Source organism: Lupinus angustifolius, unplaced genomic scaffold (assembly GCF_001865875.1).
Source record: "Lupinus angustifolius cultivar Tanjil unplaced genomic scaffold, LupAngTanjil_v1.0 Scaffold_79_50, whole genome shotgun sequence".
NCBI classification, from domain to species: domain Eukaryota; kingdom Viridiplantae; phylum Streptophyta; class Magnoliopsida; order Fabales; family Fabaceae; genus Lupinus; species Lupinus angustifolius.
Genome location: NW_017723786.1, coordinates 1 through 9,788, shown reverse-complemented (window position 1 = coordinate 9,788; position 9,788 = coordinate 1). Strand labels below are relative to the sequence as shown.

At 33.4% G+C, this 9,788-nt stretch overlaps 1 long non-coding RNA gene across 1 annotated transcript; it reads right to left on the bottom strand.

The window, feature by feature from the left end:
• Positions 1-6,128: 6,128 nt before the first annotated feature.
• On the bottom strand, positions 6,129-6,893 carry LOC109339519. Its single transcript, XR_002106671.1, has 3 exons — positions 6,817-6,893; positions 6,337-6,507; positions 6,129-6,175 (listed from the first exon to the last, which is right to left on the bottom strand). It is a non-coding gene; the product is annotated as an uncharacterized LOC109339519 (long non-coding RNA).
• Positions 6,894-9,788: the final 2,895 nt, after the last annotated feature.

Here is a 9,788-nt window from a genome sequence, read left to right as displayed (position 1 = left end):
ACGTATCCTTTGTCCCTTGGAGTCAGGACAGAGAATTTGCTTTTATCGCCCGTCATATGTTTTGAGCAGCCGCTATCTAAGTACCATAAATTCCAGGCGACTCTCAAAATTTCCTGCAAAACAAATTAAAAAGATTTTTCTAGGTACCCAATGTGATTTGGGTCCTGCGAGGTTAGCACCTTTTTCTATCCATTTGTATTGGCCAGATGACACACCATATTTTCTAATATGACAAGTGTTAGGTGTGTGACCAATTTTATCACAATAAGAACAAGTGGGTAGATGTTTATGTGTCCAAGATTTTATTTTAAAAATAGGATTAATATGGACATGCTATTAGGACTTAAGGAAATGAGAAAAGTTTAATCAAAAGGCTAGTCTATTAGGTAGGAGAGTCACATGGCTTAAGTATCACATTGAGTTTTTTGTTCTACTCAATATGATACTCCTAACATTGTTGCTCCCTTTAAGGGTCAACGTCCACGACGACTTTCACTTTATCAACACTGACCCAATGGTAATCCTTTCTCTTTGGTGGTTTTCACTCACCTATCAGTATTTGATAATGTACCTTAATCTAGCCTATAGGTACCTTTTATGTAACACAACTCTCAATGAAAGCACCAATTGTTAGGATTTAAGCACATGATAAGAGTCCAACACAAAAAACTAGTCTATTAGGTGAGAGAGCCTCATGACTTAAATACCACATTGAGTTTCTTGTTCTACTCAATGTGTCACTCCTAACAATTACACTCAACTTCATGAGTTTAGTGAAATTGCATAAATCATATACTTTTTCCTATATATGCATAAACCCCTTAATTTATATACATACATTACATTAACTACATTTGTATGAGAGATAAGCACAATATTTTAAATAAAAAATACTGATAAATACAATTAAGTTGAACAAAATATGTTATATTGGAGAGAAAAATTCAAATAGTATATGAATCAATACATCTTCATTATTTTTATTTAATTACAATAATATAAGAATGATTTAACCAATATCTCCTTAGAATTATTGATGCATTTTGTAACGAACCAAAAATAATGAAGAAACCTTGATTCTTATATTATTTAGACTGTCTCCACAGTATATCATATTTTATTTAATTTTTAATTACAATCATCACATCTTTTTTGTTTAAAAAATTACATGTATTTCTCGTGCAAATGAGGTTAGTGTAATGTACGTATATAAATATGAGTGGTTTGTGTAAGTACAAAAAAGAGAAGGAAGATTTGTATAATTTCATTAAAGTTCATGAGTGTCAATGTAATTTATGTAAGTATCATAGTGCGACTAAGAGGGGGTGAATTAGTTGTCTTAAAATAATGTCCGATTTTTCTGCAAAATCAAAGTTAAAGTGCAGCGAAATAATATGTAGAAAAATAATAGGAAATAAAATGAAAGAGATAAGGAGAAGAGAGTACACAAGGAGTTTTTATACTGGTTCACCTTCCTGTCCACCGAAGGTTACATCCAGTACTCTTGCCGCACAAGAGATTTTTCCACTAAGAATTATGAGTTGTAATTACAATATCTCACCCTGAGATCTCTATGTACCTTACACACTCCCTAATTCTTATACCCTTGGAAAACACCTTTCCAAGTGAATCTATTCCCCTTTCTTTTCACACCCCGTGAAAGAAAGAATTCTTTACAAGAATGAAGAATATTCAACTATGGCAGATTGCCTTTACAAGTATGAAACTTATGTAACTTGCAATCCAAACTCTGAATATATATAGAAGTATAGAATGCTCTTTGTAAAAGTCTTTGAAACACTTGAAGCAACTTTGCAAAATTAACTTGAAAGTTTAAGAACAAGTTGCAAAAAGTTCAAAGATAAATTCTAAGAAAAGGTGTGAGAGCTTTTGAGAGTTGAGAGAAAATTGTATGAAAGTTGGGTGTTGTTTGTGTGTGTGTGAGAGTTTAGAGCCTTTATATAGAGTTTACAAACACCCTTTGAAGGTTTCTGAAGGTGTATGAGTTGTTTGGAGTGAAGAGATTTCGTTTGGAGTGAAAACCTTTCACTTTGAAATCTGAAAAACACTTCCAACAGCTCTCAGTAATGGGTTACTCATTTGAGTAATCAATTACTCAAACTTTCTGTCCACTTGAAATTTGAATTTTACATTGAGTAATCGGTTACTCAAACTTTCTGTCCAACAGATGCTTAAAAATTATTTTGAGTAATCGGTTACTCACTTTGAGTAATCGGTTACTCAGCTTTCAAAAATCAGTTTTTCAGTTGGATAACTCTTTTCTCACACATGTAACCTGTTACTCAATGAAGTAACCTGTTACATACTATTTTTGAAAAATGTTTTAAGTCTTGTAAAAGTGTCTCACATTTTCTAAAAAATAGTTTGAGCAATTATACTTGTATATACTTAAGAGTTTAGGATAGAAGTACTTACAAAGACTTAATCTAATGTTTTGAAGCTTTATCTTTATTTGTCTTCATAAGTCATCTTCCTTTTCTTCTTTTTAGTGATGTTGGTGTCTTCATCAAAACCGTGTCAAGGTCAGGAGCAAGATCTTCTTCACATTTTATTGCTAGGAAAATATGACGGTCTTTATTTGCTAGCTTCATAGCATCATGTAGTTAATAGAATCTGACTTTAATTTTTCATTCCACTAGGACCTTCCCTGTCATTTTGTCTTTCACAAAGCAAGAAAAGTCATGAAACTCAACAAATATATTATTGTCAAAGTCAACCAAGATAATATACTCAATAGTTTTTTAGCGATCTTTAGAATATACAAAACATCCTTAATCCTTAGAGATTTTTTAGATGTATTAAGAGTTGTGTTATCATAGGCATAGATTTTGAAGTTTTCACCATTACCAATAGTCAAATGATCCTACCATCATTCTCATTAAGCTATAGGAGTTTGTTTGGATCATGTATAACGTGATTGTTGGCTCCATTATCAAAATACTAGTCTAGATCTTGAATAGTATTAGTTGAGGCTGCATAAGCATTGTGATTTCCACCCTTGTCTGATTTGCCTTTATCTGACTGTTAGCCCATGTAATTTTTGTCAAACCTAAAGTAATAATAGGATGTAGGATGACCAGGTTTGCAATAACCTAAGAGGTGACTTTATCTCTAGAAAATATGTCACATCATCTTCCTCCTTTTGGGGCTCTTTACTTTGTTCCTCTTCATCCACCATGATTGTTGAATTTACTTTTTCTATTGTCTCCTCAGGTTGCTATATTGGCTGAGGGATTCAAAGATAAATTGGACATATTGTTGATATGCTCCAATCTATCTTAAAAGTCGGAAGTTGGGTTTGCATTTCTACCAAAGTGAGGTTCACTTTGTCTGATAATTAAATAACAATTGGATTGTATTCATTATCAAGACATGAAAGTGTTTGGGTTATAAGATCCAAGGTTGAGATAGAGCTTCCTCCTAGTGCAAGATAATCAGCTATCCTTTCATTTTGTTAAGGCAGTCCACCATATTGAGTCATCATTTCCGGTTTTTGTAGAATTCAGTTGTGAGTAGTGTAATCTTGGATCTTGAGTGCTGTCCGGCCAGACTCTGAGCATCTTCCTATAGTTGTTTAGATGTGTTGGAATTTGGTTTGTTGAAAGCTATTAGTGGGAACTTTTGGATGTGAAATATAAAAAACTCTTAAGTTTCACATACAAGAGTTTTGAAAAAAACAACTCCCAAGTCCAACATTGGAGAGATGAGAAACTTGGAAAAATCTAATGTTATAAATATACATTTTCTCCCCTCATTATAACTTGCCCCAAGTTGAATGCGTTTTTATTCAACTTTTTCTTTCTCCCTCATATTTTCTATCAATGCATTTTCGGCAAATTTCTCCCATTTTCTTTCCATGGTACTAAGAATTGGCACAAACAACCAAATTGCGGGAATTTTGAGAACTAACATTGGTAGTCAGTATTTAGGGAAAAGAATTGGCACGGGTAGCCATATTGTGGAAATTTCGAGAACTAACACTGTAGTCAGATTGTGGGAAAAGAATTGGCACGGGTAGCCATATTATATGTATTTCGAAAACTGACACTAGTAGTCAAATTGTGGGAAAAGAATTAGCACGAGTAGCCATATTGTGGGAATTTCGAGAATTGACATTGGTAGCCATATTTGTGGTAGGTGTATTCCAGATCGGTTGTTACAGTGTAGTAAGAATTCGATAACAAGATCTGGACTATTTTATCCTGGGGACGACGTGGTTGATAGTCTGCTTGCACATTTTGGGCAGTGCCGTGAAACGCTTAAAGAGAGCGACCTGAATGTGACTCAACCAGTAAGTATTATTTCGTGCCATTTATAATTGTTGCAAGTTATGGTAACAACCATTTTAAGATGTTTATACTATAATGATATTCGTTGATAATATTATTAGACCGAACAACTATGACATGAACAAACCAGTTTGGTTTGATGGACCGATTTCAAACGGTGACAACATAAGATAAAATTTTTCCTCACTATGAGAAAAGTTGTCCATGTTCGGAAAACCGATATCCTAGTGTTGCTAGAAAAAGCTGAAAAAGAGGAAAATGATAAACTGAATATTGAAATAACTCTCTGGCATGAAAGTGATTACTTGTGTAAGAACTTCATTCTGACTGGGGTATCTAATAATCTCTATAATTACTACATCCTATACAAGTCTGCCAAATTAATTTGGTATGCACTTGAGAGAAAAATATGATACTGAGGAAGATGAGACTAAAAAGTATGTTGTTAGTCGTTAGCTCAAGTATCATATGACTGATGATAAATCTGTAGATTCGTAGTCCAATGAGATACATAGAATTTCTCATGAAATCATTTTTGATGGTATGCCCCTAGAGTGTTAAACTCACAAAGCCTATGCATGTGTATTTGTTGGGTATGTTGTAAATAGTAAGGCGTACAGGTTTCATGACCTTAACGTAAAAATGATATTGAGTCTAAATGATGTTGATTTCAATGAAAAAGAAATTCCTTCTTAAATTGAGGAATAGTGGGGGTACATCAACTAGTCACATACTTGTGAATAGAGATAATGATAAAAAAATGAAAGGTTGGAAATAGAACCTAGAAGAAGTAAGTGAACCATAATTGCTAGAGAATATAGACCTGATTATATGGTCTATTCATTGGAGGAGAATCCTTCAACTCTTCAAGAATGTTTTACTTTTTTGGATGTTAATTTGTGGCAAGAAGCCATAAATGATGAGATGGAGTATCTAGAGTCTAACAAAAAACGGACTATTTTGGCTCAATACACTGTGGAAGTTGAGATGATAGCACTAGCAACAACTAGTGAAGAAGCAAGTTGGCTGAGAAGCTTGCTTGCAGATATTTCCTTATGGGAAACACCAATACCAGCTGTATTGATCCACTAAGATAGTACCGTGACTATTTCAAAAATTGAGAACCGCTTTTATAATGGAAAGAAACGACAAATTCGTCATAAGCACAATATCATTAGAGAGTTACTCTCTACATGAGTTGTTATAGTCACTACAACATTTTTGACCTATGTCAACGGCTGAAAACCGTGGCCAAAAGTCAACGGGTTTTTAACTATGGTAGTTTGAGGCGTTGCCTTTTGTTTTGACCATCGTTTTTTGACTTTTGGCAACACCTTTTTAAAATCGTTGTCTAATATTTAAATAGACAACGGTTTATGTGCAATGTCAAAGGCAACGGTTAAAAACCGTGTTGTAAAAGGAAAGTACAAAACCGTGGTCATTGTGTTTATAGGCAACAGTTTTAAAACTGTTGCCACATTGTATAAAGGCATTAGTTTGAAAACCATTGTCATTGTCTACATAGGCAAGAAAACCATTGTCTTTAGTCCTGTGTCCATTTTGGAAATAGATAATTGTTGCATTTGCTACACCATATATACAATCCTTAACTACTCTAATGGATATTCATAACATTAATTAATTTAAAACATGAGTATTTGTTACTCTAAATTTGGTGAACCAAAATACAGACTTATGTTCTTGAAAGTGGCAAGCATCACTCCACAAACCAATACACTACTAGTCATGTCATATACAGTTATATCCATTACTGTTTAACAAAATATAATCATAATCCAAAATATGAAATCTTGATTTATTCCCATTTATACTGTATGCGGCAAATTGTCTTCCAAATGATTTTGCTGCAAATAGAGAAGTTATAATATTGTTAGCTTATATATGAATGAACATCAAGTTTTTCCAAAAATAAATATGCTAAAGTAGAGTTTGATATTTATTATATAATTAGAGTTTAGTCTTAACCATGTTACAACCATGATGATAGAAATAAATAAGAAATTACCTTATCATTATTTGGAACATGTGTCGATGTAGAAGTACCCGGTGTTGATAACATTGTTGCTAATGCCTCCACATCTACTCCTGAGTTGTTTTGATTTATGACATTCCTTAGCAAAATTTGAATTTTTTGTTCCATTGATGACATTTCTTGCTTATGTTTTGCCTCCATTTCCTCAACTTTATCATTTAACAATTTCAATTCATCAGCATGTTTTTTTTTCAATTTTTACTATTTCTTCTGTTCTTTTCAAAAGGGTGGGTGTGGTAACTCTTCCATGACACCGAACTCTTCCAGGCTTTTTGACACTGAACTCTTCTAGGCTTTTCTTTCCCAAACACACTCTGAAAAGATTCATTCCCATCTAAAATTTAAGCTCAAAATTTTGTCTTATTGCCAACATCAGCAACATGATATAACAAAATGATAAATATAAGAATAATGATATATAAAAAATACACATGAATAATGAAGAAGACTTACATGAGCTGCTAGTATATATATGTATTCGATTTTCTGCTATCTTGTTTCCCAACAAACTTATTTTGCATCAAATTGAGGAACTAAAATTGACAAAACACTTTGTCATATACTACAACAATAATTACATAACACTAACAATGAAAAACTATGAGGAAAAATGCTATATACTTACAAAATTAATAAAATAAGAGAATAATTTTTAAAACTAAATTATTCTATGTTGTCCTATAAAGTGTGATCATGATCAGAATCTTCAGTTTGTATCTCATTTGGCACAAGCAAAGGATTTTCAGCGATAGTTGATGGCAAGTCATCCCTAACCAATTGAAATTCAGATCTTTCATCAACTATAGATAGATTTACTGCATGATTTGGTGGCTCATTTTGATATAATTCCTGGTTATTCAAATGTAATTACTCTTTCATATCAAAATAGTCTCTAGGAATATTCTTCAAAACATAATTTCTATCTGAATTAAGAGGATCTTGAATGTAAAAGCATTGCTTGACTTGAGAAGCCAACACAAAGGGGTCATTTTTGTAGCATCTTTTATTGAAGTAAACACATATTAACCCATACTTATCTTCTTCAACTTCAAACCAATTACACCTAAAGAGCACAAATTTGAAACTACCATAGTAGTCTAGCTCAAGGATTTCAATAATTGATCCATAATAAATTAATGACTTTGTTGTCGGATTTCCCTCTTTAGTACTTGCAAAGCTTTGAGTTATTGAAACGAGTGTCACGCCACTATTTTGTGTTTTACGTTTGGCATCACATTGTTTGGTATGAAATTGGTAACCATTAATAACATATCCAGAAAAGCGTCTTGCAACAATATTTGGTCCTCTTCAAAGCTCATGAAGCTCGATAGATACATCATCCTTCAAAGCACATACTTTGAACCATTCAATGAAATCTTCACCCTGACTCTTTGCTTTGCTCCACCTCTTTCTTTTATTGATTTTTGTGATGTCATCTTCATGTTCTCTAAAACATAAATAACAGTGTTATAATAAATTTCGAACAACTTGCAGAATATTAAAATAGGGTAGAATTAGACTTATTTACCTAATGAATTGTTCAACTTCATCGCAGTTAAACAAGATGTATCGGTGGGCTTGGCTTCTTGTCTTCAAATCTAAAGAAATTATGTTACCATTTTTATTTCCTCCAATAGGATGACCAATGGTAGAAAAAAATTCAGACTCTCAACTGCAGAAGGGTCACATCTATCAATGTTTTTTGTCATTCTATTAAGCCTTGTCTCCACACCACTATGTAAATATCTTGAGCATAGAGTCAAGCATTCTTCAACCAAGTATCCCTCAGCAATACAACCTTCTGGACGACTTCTATTATGAACATAACTCTTCAATTTACCTAAATATCTTTCTGGAAAATACATCCACCGATATTGAACTTGCCCTCCCAATCTTAACTTATTCACTAGATGTATAGGCAAATGGACCATCACATCAAAGAAACTAGGAGGGAAAATGGTCTCGAATTGACAAAGTGTTTCTACAATCTCTGATTGTAAGATATCCAAATCCTGCACATCAATAACTTTTTGGCATAGACAACGAAAAAATGAACATAGACGAATTATAGGATGAGCAACTTGGCTAGACGTTGTTAGACATTGTACTTCTCACTACAACTTGAAGCAAATAATGTAGCATGAAATGTGCATCGTGACTCTTATAACCGGAAACTTCCCTTTCAGCTACGTTAACACATCTTGAAATATTTGATGCACAACCATATGTATTTTTGTATCCTTTAGGACATCACAAAAGATAGATTTTTTATTTGGTGTCATAGAGAAACATGCTTTTGCGTACATTACTTTTTTACCATCATTTGTCTCCTTCAGATGAAGCTTTTTTCTAATACCCATCTCTTGTAAGTCAAAATGAGCTATTTCATGATCTTTTGTCTTCCCTTCTATATCCAACAAGGTTGCAATTATATTGTCAAATATATTTTTCTCTATGTGCATTACATCAAGGTTGTGTCTTAAAAGATTGTGCTTCCAATATGACAACTAAAAAAAATTTGATTTCTTCTTCCATGGACCTTCGTTGGACTTATTTTGCATCTTTCCAAACATATTATTGAAGTTTTCTAACAATGTTAAGATATGCACACCTTCTAACAAATGAGATGGAGACCTAAATTCTTTTCTCCCATTAAAAGCTTTTGCATTTGATCTATATTCATGATCCATAGGCAAAAAAACGCGATGGTCCATATAACACATTTTTCGACTATGCGTCAGATAAGCTGAATTAGTTTCATAATTACAACAAGGGCATGCGAGTTTCCCTTTTGTACTCCACCCACTCAGCATAGCATACGCAGGGAAGTCATTAATAGTCCATATTAGTGCTGCTCTCATCTGAAAAGTTTGATTTTTTGAAGCATCATAAGTCTCTTGAAAAGTTTGATTTTTTGAAGCATCACAAGTCTCTACTCCTGACTCCCATAATACTTTTAAATCATCAACTAGTGGTTGGAGGTAGACATCAATATCATTTCCTGGTGATTTTGGTCCAGGGATTATTAATGATAGAATAGAATACTCAGCCTTCATGCACCACCAAGGGGGGAAATTATATGGTATTAGTACCATAGGCCATGTACTATGAGACAAATTCATTGATCTAAAAGGATTTAATCCGTCATTAGCCAAACTAAGTCTTATGTTGCGTGAGTCAATAGCAAAGTCAGGATGACGCTTGTCAAAATCTTTCCATGCCTCGCCATCGGCAGGATGTCTCAACTTCCCATCTTTTGAACGCTCTTCTTCATGCCACCTTAACGAGCTAGCTGTCTTTGAACACATAAATAGTCTTTGTAGTCTAGGAATTAGGGGAAAGTATCTTAAAACTTTAGCAGGGACTTTGTGAGCATTCTTGTTTTCATCATTCTCACTAGATGATTTTGTATATCGTGAAGCACC